The sequence below is a fragment of the Lissotriton vulgaris genome, chromosome 1_1 (assembly GCF_964263255.1).
Source record: "Lissotriton vulgaris chromosome 1_1, aLisVul1.2, whole genome shotgun sequence".
Lineage (NCBI taxonomy): Eukaryota > Metazoa > Chordata > Amphibia > Caudata > Salamandridae > Lissotriton > Lissotriton vulgaris.
In genome coordinates this window covers 1,869,523,379-1,869,545,505 of record NC_141685.1, presented here as the reverse complement: position 1 = coordinate 1,869,545,505, position 22,127 = coordinate 1,869,523,379, and positions in this window count along the sequence as shown.

The following is a 22,127-nucleotide window of genomic DNA, read 5'->3' as shown; positions in this document are numbered from 1 at the left end:
ACTAGCACTGAAATCAGTAGTCTCACGCCTGAATCGGGAGGGTTGGCATGTCTGGATACTCTACAGCTGGGGCCATAAACTACACCCGCAGGGCTAGGTGATAGCCTAGGTCCGGCCTGGACAATCGGACACAGAGGAAGAGGAGTGTCAGAGGGTGCGGTAGTGAATAGGGTGAAAGGGAGGTGTCGGGCGGGCACAGGGTGTGATTCTCAGAGAAGAGCAGCGCAGATGGGGGGAAGTATATGGCCCATGCATGAGAGAAAGAGTGGGGGTGACCAGTGCGTGGGGGAGATGCTTGCGAGGGTGGGGAGCCATGCTGAGGATCGGCGGCGTGCAGAGAGTGGCCCTGGTCAAGGCATCTAAAATGGCTGCCGTGCACGACAAAATTGTGGCATTGGACAAAAACGCAAGATGGCGCAGACAATGTTTATCAATAAGGATTCATTTATAACAAAATCTTTTCTCGCAGTGACAAAATGGTGGTCAACACTTCCTGATTTCCATCGAATCGAACGTTAACAAACGTCACGCAGCAAAAAAAAAAAAAAAAGCTCACGCACAGAGCAGTTTTTAGCCATGTTATCCAATGGAAGGTGGATAACATGGCTAAGAGCATTTGCTGGATAATGCATGAATATCGCTGACTTTTCAGCGATATTCATGCATTGTGGCCGATGTGCGGCGATAATTTTTGTCTCTAAACAATTAAAACGAAGCACAAAATGGCGAATTCCCGTTTCACTACCAGTTTGCGGCCCAGTTCGCGGCCCGTGAAGCGCTTCTACCGTGAAAAATCATTTTTTTTTATTTTCCCCACGGGACCCTTTAATAACCCCAACAACATTCCTAGGGGGTCAAGAGGGGTATACCTTGCCCCCTTTCAATAAATTCCCCCTTCGTTTTTCACCTCTTCTTCTCTCTCGATCCTACCGAGAGATAAGATGGCGGCCGCTCCGGACTGTTTAGAATGTTGCCAGACACCGGAGAGCCAATCAGCTTTCTGCGCGCAAAGTTCCGTTTCGCGAAAAGTAAGCGGACCGGATCGCTGCCCGGAGCGCTGTTACAGATATATATCTTGTTTTGAACGTTAATTTCTCAAAAACTACTGGAGCACATATATTGAGACCTAGCAAAGGCACATCGGGCTAACAGTCCCTACAATTTTGCCAAGTTTCGTGCAAATCCATTCAGCCGTTCGAGCTAAAAGTGAGTCCAACCGCCCTATGGAAAAATGAATGGGAAAAACGCGTTTTGGGACCCCCCTTTTTTCTCGGCCCCCCCTTGACGAAACCCCACCAAATTTTCAGGGGCTGCTCAGACACAAAATGTGCCATTTTCCTGAAAATTTCAGCCGATTCCGTCCACAAACGCCAAAGTTATTAGACATAGAATTCTCAAAAATCCCATAGGGAAAAAATCCTAACTATATATACCTACTGGCGATAGCCAGTAGTTAATATTATATATATATATATATATATATATATATATATATATATATATATATATATATGGAATTTTGACCCTTAATAACTTTGCACTCATTTGACAAATCTCCACAAAATGTTCTAGACCTATTCTTCCTTCTAAAATTGGCATATGATGGCAAGTTTTGTGGCGATTGGTCAAGGGGGTGCAAAGAAGAAAGGGGGATCCCAAAACAGGTTTTGACCCCAATGTATTTTACACAGACACTTTGTATTGGCTGTAGCAGCAAGACAGATTGTAATCAAACGTTACAGCATTGTTCAATACACTATATAGAAGATCTTTTTTGCTATTGCAAGTGATGTTATGAAGTGGTTATGAAGTTATGAAGGCCAAACCTTAGTGATATCTCTAGCACCATAACACTAAAAGTAGCAAGGAAGCCCCAACAAATAAACTACCCTGCATATGTAAAATTTCACATGCTAGTAGAAACCAATAAACAAATAATAACAAATAGAATACACATTAATCTACCCAAGTCTTCTTTGCCTTCTCTCTGATCCACAAAATAAAATTGTGCCCAACAAGCCAAACAAATACCATCATCCTAATGCACTTTTGTGCAACAAAATGGAAATGTGACATAGCAGTGAGCTACACAAACTACCATATGTAAAAACATTAATAATCTAATTTTTTATAAAAACAATAATCAGCATTTGATTCAAAGTAGGCTTCATATGTAGTACAATACTTCTAAAAGTAGCAAGGAAGCCCCAACAATAAACTAGACTGCATATGTAAAGTTTCTGATTTACTACATGAACAACTAAAAGTCAAATTTATGTTCATGCAATTATGTAAACCAGTACAAAATACATACCAAATATAATAGACAAAAAAGAAGAATTCACATTAAATGTGATTGCCACTCTGCAGTTATAGTTAGGATTCCCAGAGATAGGAATTCCTCCAATTTTTGCTCTCACCAATTTGACGAATCACCACCAACCTTACCAGGCCAATACTTTTTCCTAGATTTTGTGATGATGTAGATTTTTGTGATGAATCGTTAAGGGGTGCATAGATAAAAGGGGGGGGGGCTCCCAGCACATGTTTTTCTACAAATGCATTTTCCATGGACTATTTTATTTAATGTAGGACAATAAAAGCTGAACTGATTTACATGACATTTTGTAGGAATATACATTAGGGTGCGCATAATGATCCTTTAAGGTACCACAAGTAAGTAGGGTAAGTATTTTTTTAAAGTAATAAGACGTTTAAGCTTAGTGATCTTTGTGTCCCTGGTATTTTTGCAGGATTTTGTGAAACTACCTCGGTACATGGTGATGGCAAAAAGGTTTTAGGCACCATGTTTTTTAAGGCTAATTTGCCAGTGTTCAGGCTTAGGCCTTAGATATAGGTAAGCTTTAAGTTTTATATTTTTCCCTACCTACTGCTACTTCATTTAAGTGGCAATAGGTAGGGAAAACTAATGATTTTTAAAATACATTTTACGAAAACATTACGGAGTGCCATGGTACTACCTAGGAAATATAGCAATACTTTTTAAAAAATCATATAAATTTGAAACAAAACACTGCAACACCATATATTTCACAAATGTCATGCAGTGTATTTACAACTTCCAACATATTTAATTATGTAAACAAACTAAAAAATATTGTGTAAATACTGCATAACTTAAATAAAGTTTTCCTAAAAAATACAGAACTTTCTAGGTACTACTACAGTACACCATACAACTATCTAAAAACATGTAAAAATATAAATGAATTTCCCTACATATTGCCACTTTAATGTAGTAATAATATGTAGGAAACTACACTAAAAAAACTACTCACCTATATCTAAGGCCCTAGCACAGAACAGAGCCAAAGCATAGTAAAAACAATATGGCTTCCCTTTCCTTTACTAAAAACAAGCCATTATTCAATTATATATTGACTTGTCATCGACATGTATCTTGGTATACTGCAAAGTTACCTCAGTATGCCATGGTTCAAAATATAACTAAGGCCTTGCAGTATTACTGTATTGCGGTACCCTTGCGTCATGCATGGTGTTGCATTAGCAATGCAATACTTAAGTCAGAGTTACAAAGCATCCCATATTGACCGGTAAATCTGGAGAACTGCAAGGCAGCACAATTCTGTTTTGCATTACTCTGAACACCATATTCTACATTGCTGTTAAATTTCACATGCATCCACATGCCACTACACTATAGAGCACTCCACTCTATGGTATTCCAGTATACACCACTCCAGTATGCACCGCCTCACTCTACGCCACTCCACTTTATGCCACTCCACTCCATTCAATGCCTCTCCACTCCACGGTATGCCACTCCACCCTATGCCACCCCACTCTTTGCCTCTCCACTGTACAATACTCCACTCTAGGCCACTCCCCTCTATGGTATTACTTTGTATTCAACTCCACTGTATGCCACTACACTCTATGCTCTGACACTCTATGCACTTCCACTCTACATTGTCAACGCTACTCCACTCTATGCCACTTCAGTGGATACTACTCCACTATGAGCTATTCCATTTCCATTGTACGTCACTCCACTCTAGGCTATTCCACTGTATGTCACTCCACTGAATGCTACTTAAATTTAGAACACTCCAGTGTATGGCACTTTACTCTACACCACTTCATTCTACGCTATTACAATGGACGACACTCCAGTGAATGCCATTCCGCTGTACGCTATTCTATTCCACTTTACATCACTCAACAGTACTCAACTCTATGCTATTCCTCTGTCCTCCAGTCCACTCTACTCCGCTTCACTGTATGATATTACACCGTATCCAACTTCAATCTTCGCCAGTGTATTGTATGGTATTCCACTCTACCCCATTCCACTGTACGCCACTCCACTCTACACTATTCCATTGGTTGCCACTCTACTGTACACCACTAAACTGCATGCATTTATACTCTACCCAAATCCAGTATACGCCACTCCTGTCTGCACCACTCCACTGTATGCTGCTACACTATACGCTATTACACTCTATGCCACTCCACTGTACAACACTCCACACTATGTCATTCCGCTGTCTGCCACCCCAGTCTACGCTAGTACACTGTACTCCACTCTACTGTACACTACTCCCCTATGTGCTATTCTATTCTATGCAACCCCACTCCACTCTCCTCTATTCCAATCTATTGTACAACCCTCTACTCCACACTGACAGTTTCCAACACTGTTCAACACAGCACTCCTGTATGACACGCCACTACAATTTATAACTGTTTCCGTGACTCTACGCAATACCATTTCAATGTACGCCACTTCACTGTACACTAATTCACTACACCCTACTCCAGTCTACACTGTTTTACACTATGCCACGCAACTCTTCTACACTCCACTGTGGGGTATTCCATTGTATGCTACTCCACTGTATGGTAATCCGTTCTATGCCTTTACAGTGTATGCCACTCCACTCTACGCCAATCCAATGTGTGACTCTCTCCCCCACTGTATATAACTCCACTCTTTGAGAGTTCTACTACACTTATGGCACTCTACGACACTCGACTTGACTCTATCCCAGAATACTCCAGTGTCCAGATCTATACTCCACTCTATGCCCGTACACTCCATTGTACAACACTGTATTACAATGTACAACACTTTTCTACACGCAACACTCTACGACACAGTGCTCCACTCTACTGTATGAAACCCCAGTCCAATATATACCAGTTTACTACCTATGCTACACCACTCCACTCCATGCCACTTTATGACATGCCAATAGACTCTGTTATACTTGATTCTTCACTGTTACATCATTCCACTCGACTCTTCTCCACTGTACAAGACTTTACCTCACTCTGCCCTACTATACAACATTCCACTATACACAGTTCCACTGTTTGACAATCAACTGTACTCTATGCAACTCCACTGTACAACACAGGTTATAGATACTTTAGGGCACACGTTCTGGTTACTTGAAATAACTATAAATGGTGAATGGCAGTGGTTTTGTTAGTTTAAAACGGAATGTTTAAAAATTCATTTTCACTTAACTAGGATGTACCTCAAACTTTGGTTTGCAGTAAATTTCAGTTTTTTATATTTTATTTAAATTAAGGTGTAACTACAGTTTTGAACTATAATGTGACTTTAACCTTTGTTTTATATAGATAGATAAACAGATGGCTAGATAGATAGATAGATAGATAGATAGATAGATAGATAGATAGATAGATAGATAGATAGATAGATAGATAGACAGACATGCAGACAGACAGACAGATAGACAGATAGATAGATAGAGATCTTACACAGTGTTGATCACCACAGTATAGTTAAAGTGAAGTCAAGGTTTTTATCGGAAGAACATTTTTTGTTTTGGTAATAACTTTGGGGCTGTTTGACATATCTATGCTAAACTGTAAAATGGTATGTTTAAACTGTAATTTACACTCACCTATATTGTCATTCTAACCTTTGGTTTTTCAGTACATTTCTTTAAAGTAAGATATATATATATATATATATATATTATGGCTGCCTACTTTGTTTGTACGCTGTAGAAAAATAAATTGAAGGTATTTCAAGAACTTTGTGGTCCGTGCTCTTCATTGGCATCCTGTGAAGGAAAAGCGGAGACGAGGAGTTTTCTGTGATATATACATATCTCCAACAACACAGGTCAGCCCACAAGGTTGAAGTAAAGCCACACAAAGTTTTAATCGGCATATTTGGAATTTGCATCCATTTCCCCGCTTGCCAGCAGATACAAACACAATGGCAGTCTTTCAAGTAATCATCTGCCTGATGCGTTTCAGGATCGTCTCATCCTTTCTACAGAGGCATAGTTGAGGTGAGTAAGGAGCAGTTTATTTTCGCGCACTTAAGTAGATATTACCCACACCTGCCACAGTGGGCATGGCGTTGCGCAAAGCCTTCTGGACAATGCAGTGCACTGAAAGTCCTCCCCGAGTGGGGTAGCTTCACAAGTCTCACAATTTAAACCAGTTATTACAGTTCCAAGTGGAAGGAAAGCTCACCAAAGGTGCTGTCTGTCTTGCTTTTCAGCAGCGAAACAGTGCCACAAACAAGCATCATCCTGTCATGGCGTTGTTTGTCTTCGTTCCGTAGTAACATCTTCCACTCGTGACACACAGGCAGGGTGGGTTGCCATTTTAAGAGAAAGAGAGTAACTCTTGAACCCACAGGAACTGGGTTTAATACAATAAAAATGAAAGTGTTCCCTGGGTCTTTATATATTTATCACTTAGGACAATCTAATCAGTTACACTTCACTCATCAGAATTAGCCACTCACGAACCAGCACCATCCTGTCATGGCGTTGTTTGTCTTCGTTCCGTAGTATGCAGGCAAATTATGTCTGCCTACACAGGACCTGCCTCCGAACAGTGGGCAATACTTCACGGCTGGGCAACAGCCGTCAATATCTTCAACAACACAGGTCAGCCCACAAGGTTGAAGTGAAGCCACACGAAGTTTTAATCGGCACATTTCGAATTTGCATCCATTTGCCCGCTTGCCAGCAGATACAAACAGAATGGCAGTCTTTCAAGTAATCATCTGCCTGACGCGTTTCAGAATCGTATCATCCTTTCTTCAGAGGCATAGTTGAGGTGAGTAAGGAGCAGTTTATTTTCCCGCACTTAAGTATATATTACCCACACCTGCCACAGTGGGCGTGGCGTTGCGCAAAGCCTTCTGGACAATGCAGTGCGCTGAAAGTCCTCCCTGAGTGGGGTAGCTTCACAAGTCTTACAGTTTAAACCAGTTATTACAGTACCAAGTGGAAGGAAAGCTCACCAAAGGTGCTGCCTGCCTTGCTTTACAGCAGCAAAACAGTGCCACAAACCAGCACCATCCTGTCATGGCGTTGTTTGTCTTCGTTCCGTAGTAACATCTTTCACTCGTGACACACAGGCAGGGTGGGTTGCCATTTTAAAAGAAAGAGAGTAACCCTTGAACCCACAGAAACTGGGTTTAATACAATAAAAATGAAAGTGTTCCCTGGGTCTTTCTATATTTATCACTTAGGACAATCTAATTAGTTACACTTCAACCATCAGAATTAGCCACTCACAAACCAGCACCATCCTGTCATGGCGTTGTTTGTCTTCGTTCCGTAGTATGCAGGCAAATTATGTCAGCCTACACAGGACCCGCCTCCAAGCAGTGGGCAATACTTCATGGCTGGGCAACAGCCGTCAATATCTCCAACAACACAGGTGAGCCCACAAGGTTGAAGTAAAGCCACACAAAGTTTTAATCGGCACATTTGGAATTTGCATCCATTTCCCCTCTTGCCAGCAGATACAAACACAATGGCAGTCTTTCAAGTAATCATCTGCCTGACGCGTTTCAGGATCATCTCATCCTTTCTTCAGAGGCATAGTTGAGGTGAGTAAGAAGCAGTTTGTTTTCGCACACTTAAGTAGATATTACCCACACCTGCCACAGTGGGCATGGCATTGCGCAAAGCCTTCTGGACAATGCAGTGCACTGAAAGTCCTCCCCGAGTGGGGTAGCTTCACAAGTCTCACAATTTAAACCAGTTATTACAGTTTCAAGTGGAAGGAAAGCTCACCAAAGGTGCTGTCTGCCTTGCTTTCCAGCAGCGAAACAGTGCCACAAACCAGCACCATCCTGTCATGGCGTTGTTTGTCTTCGTTCCGTAGTAACATCTTCCACTCGTGACACACAGGCAGGGTGGGTTGCCATTTTAAGAGAAAGAGAGTAACCCTTGCACCCACAGAACTGGGTTTAATACAATAAAAATGAAAGTGTTTCCTGGATCTTTCTATATTTATCACTTAGGACAATCTAATTAGTTACACTTCACTCATCAGAATTAGCCACTCACTTTGTCAACCACATCTAGTCTGTTTCTTTCTTACCCCGCACATGTAAGTAGAACCACAAAGGGTGGGTTGCCATGACAACGTTGTGAGGCGTGAGGGACATAGAAGAGTTGGTGAGTAAAGTGCAAGTCATGCGAACACAGTTCAGACTGTAAATTTACAAAAACAAAATAGTACTGTCATCTTTAAATTATAAATGAGCGTGATGGGAAGCATATTTGTTTACATATCACAAATTGCGGAACAGTTCCTGCATACATTAACGGCAATGGAAGAAACACCCAACTAGATGCATTTGTGTTTGGCCATGTTGTGAGTCATTGTGCAGCTCAGCTGCATCCGTTTTACTCTCTCATGGCAAATTGGCTCTAATTTTGCATCCTGACTATTGTATAACCCCTTTATCTGTACACTGTGCCTTGTATCAGTGTCTAGTGCACTTGCTGATGGAGACGCTTGGTGAGTGTACCTTTGTGTACTCGACTGGTTATGGGACAATGAGGTTGTTTATACCATTTTCCGTGAGTTTTGCCCAAGTGGGCCCTACTTGCCATGGGTGTTTAAAGTGCCTTGTCTCATCGTATGAAGATAGTCAGTTCCATGTTCCCTATGGTTTGTATATGCTTTGTCCATTGTTATTGCTGTTTTTGTGATGGTCTGAAGGTTATGTACAGAATTAACTACCTTGTGTTAGGATAAAGTGTGTCTGTGCCAATTTAAGAGGGAAAAACATGTATTTACAATGCGAAAAGTGAATTAGATGTTATTAGGATTAGGTTTGGGAACGTGAGGTTCCGTGACAATTGTAAGTGGTGTTTTCGACTCGCACGCATATGGTCGAGTCTGGTATCTTTGAACCGCAAATGACGAGTTTAGTAAGTATGCGCAGTTTCGCTGTGCTAACTTAAACCGTTCGTTTGTTATATGGGTTTTTCATCTGTACCCACGGGTTCCATCTTAGATACGGCATCCATTTTGTCTCTTGCCCTCAAGTAGCCAGCGAACGGACGTTGTCCGCTTCGCGACCCTGGGACTCCCAAGATATCTGCGGAAGACACATGTTCTTTTTGAATGTCTTTATGACGAGGGGGTTGCTACTGTAAGGCAGACGGCGCCACTCGAGGCTCATCTTGCCGCACGGACTTATTGTCTCAGCCGTGCATCTCATTAGGCACGTCCCTTTGATGCCTGTATCTCGTGTTTCCCGATACCTCCCCTTTTACGCCCTTTCCGATCTCCCCACTGTCTCCGTCTTCCTCTACACCTGTCCTTGTTCCTATTTCGATCTGTTTTACTGCTGATTGGAATTTGCTAATGTTGGGAAGATGGGTTTTTACAGTTGGGAACCGCCAAATGTTTTCGCACTTATGTTCCGGACCTCATGTGTTTCAAAGTGACCAAAGCGACCCCTCTGGGGGATAATGATGGGAACCGGGTTGTAAACTGTTGTGTTCAATGTAACTCTATGGGTAAAAACTGTATAAAAGGAGCGATCCACAGAACCAATTTGAAGCAGTCTCCCCAAGTTGCACGTGGTGTACTTGTCGTGATCTCTGTGTTCCCTGCAGCAAATAAACCTTGAATCTTTGACGTCGAAGGAAGTGTCCCGTGTCTCTGTGATTCGTACGCCGGAGCAGGTTACCCACGAAGGTTTCAGGTGTTGTGCCCTGGCACCGCTGGGTCTTAGAGAACCCAGTCCTTCAGTTGGCGCCCAACGTGGGGCTGCATCAGTAGTGCCGGTCCAAGCCCGACGATCGTGAGGAACTTCGTGTGAAATCTCCGAGGGAAGGTGCACTCCGCTTCATCGATCCTGTTGTCGAAATAAGTGGCCCGAAGACTTTTCCCGCGAAGATTCCCGCCTCCGGACGGCTGCGACGGACTGCTGCCCTGACTGTAGACCTGTTTTGGCGCCAGGCGTAGACCTTGGTATAGCGAGACGATTGACGGGCCTTCCTGGTGACGCCATCGATTTTTGAGTTAAGTATTTGTGGGTCGCTCCCATAGTTCTTGGTTGTTGACACTTTAGCGAGTGTTTTTGTTGTTAGCGCTGTGTGAGTGTTTTTGTCGGTGACACTTTGCTAGCGTACTTTGTTGTGTTGTTTGACGACTGCAGCCGCCAAAAACCGAGGGTTTTGTTCTTTGCTGGGACTTGATAAATCCCGTAACCCTTGAAGTTTGTGAAACTCGGCTAGTGTGCAAGATGCCTGGTCGCAGTACTTTGTTTAGTTGTTTCAGACCTTGTGGTACGGATTCCCGACTGGAGGACTCGTGTCCGATACCTCCGGTTGGAACTCCCACGTATGAGCTCTATAGTAAGCATGGGCTAGGCCCAGTTACCTTTAACGATTACTGGATTAAATATACGAAAAAGGACGGCGACCTTCGTTGGCCACCTCATGGTAGCTTCGAGGCCCCGATCTTAGATAATCTAGAGATTAAATTGTTTGAAAGAAAGTCAAGGCCGGCCATGTTTGATGCCTTTCGGTTGTGGCGCAAAGAAGCCCGACAGAAAGAAATCAGACAGACTAAACGTAATCAGCGAGATAATGTTGCTACCATAGTGAAGAAAGCAGAGCAATTTCAGCATGATAAGGAGGTTAAGGATAAGGAAGTGTTTGACCGATTACAGCGTATGACTGTAGATAAATGTTACCCCGCTTTACCTACGGAGTCGGAAAAGAAGGAAGAGTCAGTTGAGGATCCCTTAATGTCTTATCTTATGAAGTCGCCACCTCCGTACGTACAGGGTACCGCAGCTCCTGTGGTCCCTGCCGTACCTATTCTACCGCCTATTCCTCCTCCGCCTGTTCCTCAACCTGCACCCGTTCTTCCGACTGTTCCTGCTCCTTTATCTGTTTCTATTCCTACTGCTCCTCCGCTTCCACATACTCCTGTTCCCGCTACTGCCCCTGCTACTGCTCCTGTTTTGTTAACCCCTGCTGTTGCTACTGTTTCTACCCCTTCTCTTGTTAGTCCTGTATCGTATGCTTCTCCCTCTACTCGTAGTCGCAATTCTCCTCTTGCGGCTAGCTTCTTTCATTCGCTCGGACCTGTTCATGGGTCCGCTGGTTCTGATGGTCCTCAGAGACGTAGTCAGCTCCCTGGAAACAGAGAACGCGTTGCGTTATATAATATGGCGATGGGTCTGGCCAATATCCTATGCGTGAAGTTCCACCGGTTTGGATGCCAGGTAACCCCGCAGCTGCCCCTCCGGTCCCGCCGTATTTCCAGAGAGTATGGATACATCTCCCATGGAAACGCTCGGAAGTGTTACAGGTGAAGCAATCTTTGCCTGACCCACGTAAAAATCCTGCAGGGTATTACAAAGAATTATCGCAGCTCGTAGATGCTACGGTAATGAATCTTGCCGATATCGACATGTTGTTCGGCAATGTCGTGCCGCAACCGGTATGGGCTAAGATTCGACAGGAAAATCATCCGGCTGAATTAGGTGGTGCTTGGGCTGCCATTGTAGCGGCAGATGCCGGACAAGCGGCTGCTACTAAACCCGACCAGTTGATTATTGACCTTCCTCAAAGAATTATTACGCTAATGAAAACTCTTATGCCAGCTATGAGAGTGAATTGGGACAAATTGTCAGCTTGTAAGCAGAAGAAGGATGAGAGTGTTTCCGACTTCTTTACGAGGTTCGAGGAAGCATTCATTGACCATAGTGGACAGGATATGGGTACCGAGGGTGGTCAGAGATTGTTTGTGGATAAATTTGTTTCGAATTTGTTGCCCGATTTGAGCAATAAATTAAAAAATTCGGAAAGTGCATGGGCCGTTTCTACTTCGGCTCAGATATTGGCTACGGCACAATACTATGAGAATAGAGAGAAAGAAGAGAATGACCGTGCTGATAAAAAGACGAAAGAGCTCAAAACTAAAGTGTTGTTGCAACAAGCGTATCCTCCGCGGTCAAATCATTCGAATAATTCGCAACAGAATAGGTCACAGCCACAATCGAACAGATCCCAAACCCGTAATGACTCCTCCTCCCAAAGATCCTCGTTAGGGTACAATCAATGTGCTTATTGTAGACAGGAGGGACACATTAAATTCAATTGCCCCGTTTTGAATGAACGTAACAATGGTAACTCATCTAGAGGAGGTCGTGGTGGTTCGCAGCAAACATCACGTGGTAGAGGTCGTGGTGCGCAGAATGATCGCTCAGACAACTCATCTAATTCTAATAATTGTTTCGATCAACGTGGATCATCGCAAGGACGATCTGCGCAGTACAATGTAGACGATTATTACGTCGATCAGGGAACTGACAACAGTAATTACTAGAACAGCCATAGACAAGGAGAGGGAGTGGTATCAGTTCCAGTTGATCAGAGAGGGCCTTACGTCGCAGTTGCTACATCGGGCGTCGTTGAGCCTTTTCTGTTGGACACTGGTGCAGCGAAAAGTTCTATCATGCATTCGAAACTCCCTGGCGCACCTTTGTCTGGCTTAACAAATGTTTCCGTTGGATTCTCTGGCGCCCCCGTTAGCAATCCAGTTTCGCGCCCTTTGCCCCTTAAAATTGGGCCACGTGAGCTAGAAGCTCCGTTGATTTTGACTACGGGTTGTGGTGAAAATCTTTTGGGCCTGGATTTGCTTAAACGTTTGTACGCAACTTTGTATTGTTCTCCTGCGGGTGTAAAGCTTACGTTAGGAGAGAGGGTTGTCTCTCCTATGTATTTGTCCCTCGATAAGCTCCCACCGGAATTGAGTTCTCTTCCTGCGTCTTTGTGGGCAACAGGTCCAAATGACGTGGGCCTACTTGATATCTCCCCTTATGTTGTACAGCTGAAATCTAATGTGCGATTGCCACGTATTCCCCAATATCGTATTTCCCTTGATGGTGAACGAGCACTGTTGGCGATCATCTATGATTTGATCGAGAAAGATGTTATTGAAGAGACTCGGGGAAACGTGTGCAACAGCCCTGTGCTGCCCATTCTTAAACGTACTGATCCTTCAAAACCGCCTGTTTATCGCTTTGTTATCGATTTACGGGAGGTAAATAAAATTGTGGTTCCTCAATTTCCCGTTGTGCCTGACATCACGGCGCTACTGACTCTGATTCCAGCTTCTGCATCATGGTTTTCGGTGATTGACTTGAAAAATGCGTTTTTCAGCATCCCGATTGCCGAGGAGAGTAGGGACCTTTTTGGTTTCTCTCTCGGTGGACGTAGCTTCCGGTTCAAACGTGCTCCTCAGGGCTACTGTGAAAGTCCATCTATTTACAGCCAAGCCTTGAAGGGTCAACTGGATGCGTTTAGGTTGCCGGTCGGTGCGGCCTTGATCCAATACGTCGACGACTTATTGGTGGCTGCTGATACTCAGGACATTTGCAAAATTGCTACGGTGTCGTTGCTGCAACATCTCTGTGAGTTAAATCACAAGGTGTCACCTTCTAAACTCCAATATTGTTGTCAAGAAGTAACCTATCTAGGTCACTTATTGTCAAAGGAGGGAAGGAGATTGACCCCAGAGAGAATTGCAGCGATTGCGCGAATGGCTGTGCCAAAAACCCAAAGAGATGTGCGTGCCTTTCTAGGTATTACGTCATACTGCAGGCAATGGATTCCTAATTTTTCATTGCTAGCGAAGCCATTGGTGGCTCTTACGTGCAAGGATGTTTCAACTCCTTTACCATGGACGGAAGAATGTCAGAAAAGTTTTTCTGAACTGCGTGATTCATTGTGTTCGGCTCCTGTGTTGGGTACTCCTGACTACAGTAAGCCGTTTACGTTATATGTTCACGAGCGGGAAGGTTGTGCTTTGAGTGTCTTAACGCGATCTTTTGGTGGTAAGCAACGTCCATGTGCATATTTTTCCTCGACCTTGGACCCAGTAGCTAGAGCATTGCCGAGTTGTTTACGAGCAACAGCGGCAGCTGCGGTCTCCATCCGACAATCAGCAGGATTGGTCATGGATAATATGCTTACGGTGATGGTTCCGCATGCAGTCGATACTCTTTTGAATCGAACGAAAACTCAGCATCTGACGAGTGCGAGGTTGTCTGGGTACGAATTGACGCTCTTGGCAAGCCACATTCAGATAAAACGTTGTAACGTTCTGAACCCGGCAACTCTGTTACCAATTAGTACAGAGTCAGATGAAGTAGCAGAACATGACTGCTACTTGAGGACTGAAGAGGAAACAAAAGGTCGAGTGGACCTTAAAAACACCCCATTGGAAGATCCGGATGGTACTTTGTATGTGGATGGGTCATGTTTTAAGTTGCCGAATGGCGATGTGACTACTGCTTACGCTGTTGTAACATTGAATACTGTTGTTGAGACTGCAAGGTTGAATCAAAATTCTGCTCAAGCTGCAGAATTGATTGCTCTTACTAGAGCGTGTGTGTTAGCGAAAGGGAAACGTGTGAATGTGTTTACTGATAGCCAATACGCGTTTGGAGTTGCTCACAGCTTTGGACGATTGTGGAGAGAGAGAGGTTTCTTGACGTCGCACGGTACGAAGATACAGCATGGCCAGCTTGTGAATGATCTTTTGGACGCATTGACTTTGCCTACGCAAGTTGCGATTGTTAAATGTAGTGCGCATCGCAAGGTGACGGATGATGTTGGTCGTGGTAATGCGTTTGCGGACGAGATTGCTAAGGAGACTGCCCGGAACCTTAGCACTCGGATGTATGTGACGAGTTCGGTTAGGTGGCCTACAGAATCGAGTATGTGTGAAGACACTATCGAAAGTGTGAAAGCAATTCAGAATGAGGCTACCGAGACTGAAAAGATGAAGTGGAAAGAAAGCACGGGAAAGTTGGATGCGAATGGTTGTTGGATTGATTTGTCGGATCAGAAAAGATGGTTGTTGCCTGATGCGTATGTGCTGGCCGTTGTGACAATGGCACATGGGTTAGCACATATCAGCGCGAAAGGTATTTGCAAGCTGCTATCTCCTGTGTGGAAGAATGATGGTATTACGAAATGTGCTGAACGTCTGGTGAAGAATTGTATGGTGTGTATAATGTACAATCCTGGCAAAGGAACCCCAACTCCTCCTGCCAGTTTTGCTCCCCCTTCATATCCCTTTGAGGTGATTCAGTTGGACTTCATCCATATGGAGCGATGCAATAACCTGAAATACGTTTTAGTTGTGGTTTGCGCATTCTCCCGATGGATTGAGGCCTATCCTCTCAAAGACAACACTGCTTTGTCTACTGCGAAAATCCTACTGAAGGAATACTTTCCTCGGTATGGAATGCCTAGAGTCGTGTGGTCAGATAACGGAAGTGAGTTTGTTGGAAGTGTGATGAAGAGTGTGTGTAAGGGCCTTGGAATTAATCAGAAATTCCACAGCGCCAATCATCCTCAGTCAGCTGGATTGGTTGAAGGGTACAATGGCACCCTTAAACTAAAGTTAGCGAAGATTCAGGCTACGACTGGTCTTTCGTGGCCTGACGCTTTACCTTTAGCATTACTGTCAACTAGGGCGACTGTACACTCCCGAGTAGGGCTTAGTCCCTATGAAATAGTGTTCGGCCGTCCTGCAAATGTGTGGGGGGTTCCTAGGCCAGGAATGTTTTCTGATCTTGAGTACCCAATGTTGATCGATTATCTACATGACTTGACTGCTAAACTGAGGTTAATTCACCAACAGGTTTACGACGCATTGCCGACGCAGACGGAGGGTCCAGGCCACCAGCTCCAGCCCGGAGACTGGGTGGTGACAAGGAACTTTTCACGCAAAAATAACCTGGACCCGAGGTTCACCGGACCCTACCAAGTGCTCCTGGCCACGAGGACTGCCGTTCGTCTTGAGGGACGTAAGAATTGGGTGCATGCCACGCACACCAAAAGAGTCCCCATCCCTTTGCCGGCAGATCCGTGGGTAAGGAGAGGCATTGCGTCATCTGAAACAGAAACATTGCCGGCGTTTGTGCCTTTTAGCGACGCACAGCTTGTTGAAGAACCCTCAGCGCAGCAGAAAAACATTGTTGAACAATTAGCATCAAAAGACTCAAGACCAGAACACTCAACTGATCAGCAGGACGCTGTCTCTTCAACGGATCCTTTGTTCGACGAGCAGACACGTCCTGGGAAAACCCGATACTTTTTGCGATCTCGCACTAAGGACAAATAAAAAGATCTTGCTTTTCTGTATTGACAAGTGCATTATCCCGTTTCCGTGATCAGTTTTGAACATTTATATTACTGTAATTATTTTGTATATATATATTGAGCTTCATTCCTTGTATTTTTTCTTTTACAGCTGAGAGACTTTGTTTTTGCATACATACATATTGTGCATTGAAGGCCGTAGGGCCGCGCGCGTACTTCCTTCTGGACAGTAGGTCTTGACGCTAGGTTAAAGGCCGTCGGTTCCTGGGAACTCCTAGGGATTGACTATTGCTGCACAGAACGAAGTGCGTCAAGAAACGTTGCGGACGGTCGTAGGGAATGGCATTCTCGAAGCTGAATGATTTGGAGGGAGCTCAAGTCCACAGATTCAAGCTGCAGCAACTCAGTCGTACCAAATGTTTCATATTCCAACTGTTTGTATTGTTCTTGACTGCTTCTGCATTATTGGCGGGTGGGGTGTATTACACGATGTCTCACTTCTTACCTGCTACACCTACTCCTACTCCTGACTCTAATCTTACCTCTACTGTTTCTCCTCATTCCTTTCATATGTTACCGGAACACGAGCAGGCTAGACGTGTAGAATTCCGCAACAATTCCTTTATTCAGCTCCTCCATCAGCATCAGTTAGTGGTTAACACTACTAATTGTTGGGTGTGTGGGTTGATGCCACATACTACGGATAAGGGAATTCCATATCTGGTGTTACTGTATAGTTCCCAAGGGTCAGCTCGAGCATTTCAAACAATGTTTCGAAGCGCACTGGGTTTCCACCCCATTCGAGAACCACGTTCCCCCTACTCTGGTCCTACCTCGTATCAAAAACCTTTGTCGATAGCAATAGAGGATTTAGATAGTGAGATCTATGATCCTTCGCTTATTCCCGAAGAAGAGGTACAAGTCTATAGAGTCCTAAGTAGAGGTGAATATAGTGCGTTCACTAGTGAAAAGCAGCTTAAAAGCTCGCCTCCGATATGGGTCGTACCCCACACTGGTAATTTTTGTCTCATGGGTCGTGGCCGAAGATCGCAAGCCCGACTTGGAGCAAGTGCTTGCACTGAAAATTACATTCTGCCGATGTTCTCGTCCCCTGTGTTTCTGGCTGCCAAGGGTACATACTTCATCTGCTATGATCGTGCATACACATGGTTGCCCGCTGACTTCATGGGCTCATGTTTCATCGCAAATCTGTTGCCTCCGACGTTTACTGTAGATGCCGATTATCATAAGACTAGAGTTATACGAGGCGTAATTAGCGAAGAGGATACTGCCGGTCAAGAGGCAGGAGACTTTTTCAAGGGTTTCCTCCCGTTTTGGGGACCTATGGTCAATAGTAGGAACCTGAGACAGTTGACTCGAGTGGTAGAATCGACAGCTAATATTACTGCCAGTGCCCTTGGTAATATCACCACAGAACTTCAGGCGGAGAGACTTATGACGTTACAAAACCGTATGGTTTTAGATGTCATCTTAGCAGATCGAGGTGGGGTATGTAAGGTGATCCATTCGAGCTGCTGCATTTTCATTCCAGATAATGCTCCAACTGTCTATCAAGCCATCTCGAGGTTGCATAAAATCTCCGAATCCATACACGTGGATGTAGGGGATTGGACGCTACTTGGGTGGTTTTGGGGCCTGATGTCGACTTGGGGTTGGAAGATTCTGATGATCATCGGAGTCGTCGTAGTGTTCCTGTTCACGTGTTGCCTTTGTGTGCAGTGTGGTCCTGCCTTATGTGGCCTCTGTGCTACAACGTGTATGAGACAACCACCTGTTACCAAGGGGACTCGGTTGGACAGAGCTATGCTACAGCAACATCTCGATGGTCTGATGAATATCGACTATGATTCTGACTAGTGCTTGCCTACATGAGGGCAAAAGGAGCGTCTGAGGTTCCGTGACAATTGTAAGTGGTGTTTTCGACTCGCACGCATATGGTCGAGTCTGGTATCTATGAACCGCAAATGACGAGTTTAGTAAGTATGCGCAGTTTCGCTGTGCTAACTTAAACCGTTCGTTTGTTATATGGGTTTTTCATCTGTACCCACGGGTTCCATCTTAGATACGGCATCCATTTTGTCTCTTGCCCTCAAGTAGCCAGCGAACGGACGTTGTCCGCTTCGCGACCCTGGGACTCCCAAGATATCTGCGGAAGACACATGTTCTTTTTGAATGTCTTTATGACGAGGGGGTTGCTACTGTAAGGCAGACGGCGCCACTCGAGGCTCATCTTGCCGCACGGACTTATTGTCTCAGCCGTGCATCTCATTAGGCACGTCCCTTTTATGCCTGTATCTCGTGTTTCCCGATACCTCCCCTTTTACACCCTTTCCGATCTCCCCACTGTCTCCGTCTTCCTCTACACCTGTCCTTGTTCCTATTTCGATCTGTTTTACTGCTGATTGGAATTTGCTAATGTTGGGAAGATGGGTTTTTACAGTTGGGAACCGCCAAATGTTTTCGCACTTATGTTCCGGACCTCATGTGTTTCAAAGTGACCAAAGCGACCCCTCTGGGGGATAATGATGGGAACCGGGTTGTAAACTGTTGTGTTCAATGTAACTCTATGGGTAAAAACTGTATAAAAGGAGCGATCCACAGAACCAATTTGAAGCAGTCTCCCCAAGTTGCACGTGGTGTACTTGTCGTGATCTCTGTGTTCCCTGCAGCAAATAAACCTTGAATCTTTGACGTCGAAGGAAGTGTCCCGTGTCTCTGTGATTCGTACGCCGGAGCAGGTTACCCACGAAGGTTTCAGGTGTTGTGCCCTGGCACCGCTGGGTCTTAGAGAACCCAGTCCTTCAAACGGAGGAACCAGTTTCGGCAGTGTCAGCATTGTTATATCTAAACCTTAAAGGTGTACATTCATGGCCTCATCAGCATTCATACCATTTGGGATCTTGCAGTCTAGCAAGATTATGTATCTGGATTCAAGTTGTCTTAGTGCCAGCTGTCTGTACCCCCTCTGATGTTCTTTTTCACACTGTCTATTACGAAATAGGTTAGGTCTTCCGCTCCACTTTTGTATTGGGTGTTAATGTGGCAGGCCACAGGGTATGTAGGGTCATCATTTGAGATGGCCCTAAGGTGTTGTAGGATCCTGACATGTACAGGATGGATAGTGCTTCCCACGTACATTTTGTTGCAACTACTCTGTAGCACGTATACTGCGAAGTCAGTTTTGCAAGTGTAGTTTTCCCTGATTTTCAGTGGGGTTTTCCTGAGTGGGGTCGCAACTGATTTAGTTTTCTTTCCATATTTAAAGGCTTTGCACTTGGTGCATTTAAAGAAACCTTTCTGGGTTTTTAGCCCCCTGCTATCTCTATCCTGCGATGGTGCATTCACTACTAGCTCGTGTTTCATGGACTTTGCCCGTCTAAAGGTTAGCTTCGGCAACTTGGTGCATGTTGGGCCTATAGTGGGGTCACGTCTGACTATTGGCCAGTGTCTGTACATTATTTTGCAGAGGTTGGAGTGGTATTTGTTGTAACCTGTGATTAGCCTTGGTGTATTGTTCATTAGTTCCCCTGTGTTTTGCTTTCCAGTTTTAGTTTTTTGCAACAGATCCTCCCTGGTGACCAACATGTTTTTTTGTTTGGCTTTCTCTAAGCTTTTTGCCTTGTAGCCCCTCTTGCTGAGTCTAATGAATAGACTGTCGTTGGATACCTGCAGATCTTTCTGTGTGCTGCAGTTTCTCTTCATTCGCAAACACTCCGCATATGGAATACTTTCAATGAGGCTATTTGGGTGAAAGCTCTGAGCGTGAAAGATGGCATTCCCTGCTGTCTCCTTTCTAAAAGTCCTGGAGTGCACTTTGTTGTCCTTATGATACACCTCTAAATCAAGAAACACTATTGACACTTTGCTGGTGGTGCATGTAAATTTGAGGTTGATGCTATCTGCAAAGCCTAAGGCACTCTGTTCCGTCCATCGCCATAGGATGAATATATCATAAATGGATCGTTGGTCTATTACCACATTGTTTCACATTACAGTGTGGTGTGCCTTCATGAGTACTTGCTCCTTCCACCAGCCCATATGCAAATTCGCATAGCTGGGGGTGAAGCAAGTACCCATGGCTGTGCCCTGTGTCTGCTTGTACAGTAACCTGTCAAACATGAAAGTGTTGTTGTCTAAGCACCATTCCGCCATGTGCAAAAGCATCATTGTGTGATGGTAAAACCTTATATCCCTTTTGCTTAAAAAATGGTTCAGAGCATTCAAACCATCACTATGTCTTATACTAGTGTACAGGCTTTGTACCTCCAATGTCACAAATACATATTCATTACACCAGTTGCAATCAAAGATCCTAGATAAAAAGTCTCCAGTGTCTCTTGTATATGCTGGTAAGGCTTGGACAAGTGGTTGCAGGAAGTAATCAATGTATTTACTGGTATTCTCAAACAAGCTCCCTATGACAGATATGATGGGTCTGCCTGGTGGGCAGTCAACACTCTTATGCACCTTCGGGATCAGGTATAGTTGTGGTGTTACAGGGTAATCATTTTTCAAAAAGTCTCGCTCTTTTTTAGTAATGAGGCCTTTGCCTCTCCAATCATATAGGCAAGTGTGATATCGCTCTTTAATACTAATGATGTTAGTGGCACTGATGCGAGTATAGCAATCCTTGTCCTGTAGTTGTGACATGGCTTCTCTGTTATACATGTCCAGGGGCCACAGCACCACGTTGACTCCTTTGTCCGAACATCGCACCACTATGTCCGGGAGTTGTTTGATCTTCTGTATGACCTCTGAGTACTTTGTTCTTTGTTGGCAGTTTCGTTTGTTAAAGTCATTACTACTAGTTCTGGCTAATTCTTTGAGGTCTTGCATCACCTTGTCAGTGAATATGTCAATGTTGTCCTTTGGCATTAAATGATTAAATACTGACTTTGGTCTGAAAGGTGTTTTGACCGTGGCATAGATATTTATGTCCGAAATTGTTGCTATTTGACTGTTACTCAATGCCCCCGTTGCATCACCAATGTCTAGTTCCGTCATTTCTTTTAGAAAGCTGATGTCCGCTACACATAAGGAATTAGGTGCCGCCGAAGCTGTCCCCCCAGACGCATCTTCATTGGTTTTCTCTTTTATATTGAAAAAATATTTGCGCAGTTTTAGTTTGCGTGTAAACTGATGCAAGTCTATTCTTGTTTGGGTGTAATCAAAGTTTGTTTCCCTGCAAAATGACAAACCCATGGCATGTGTTTTTTCTTCCTCTTTTGACAAAGCCATTGTGGTAAGATTTAATACTGTGTTTGCTGTCTCTATAGAATTTGTTATCTCCCTCTGATTCTCCTGTATGTTGGCTTGGTTCTTTGTGCCATGCCTGCACCATCATCTGTTTTTTCTCCTTCTGCTCTTTGAGATTGAATCCTGTTTTGTGTTTGTTCTTGTCTTGGGATTCTCTGGCGTAGACTCATCAGGCCTTCTACACTTAAAAAAGCAAATTCCTGAACTGGTGTTGGTACCTTCCCTGATTGGCTTCCGCTTCAACTGGCTTCGGGATCTGACTCTACTTCAGAGCTCAATTCAGATTCACTGGCTTCCCGATTGCCTTGTTGGTTAGTATTTGTTGCTGATAATTACTGGAGGCAGATGTTTTCGAATTTTCGTGAGAAGTTGTATATTCTTCCATAGAGGTAATCATTCCTATAGCGCTGGAATTTGCTGGCTTTT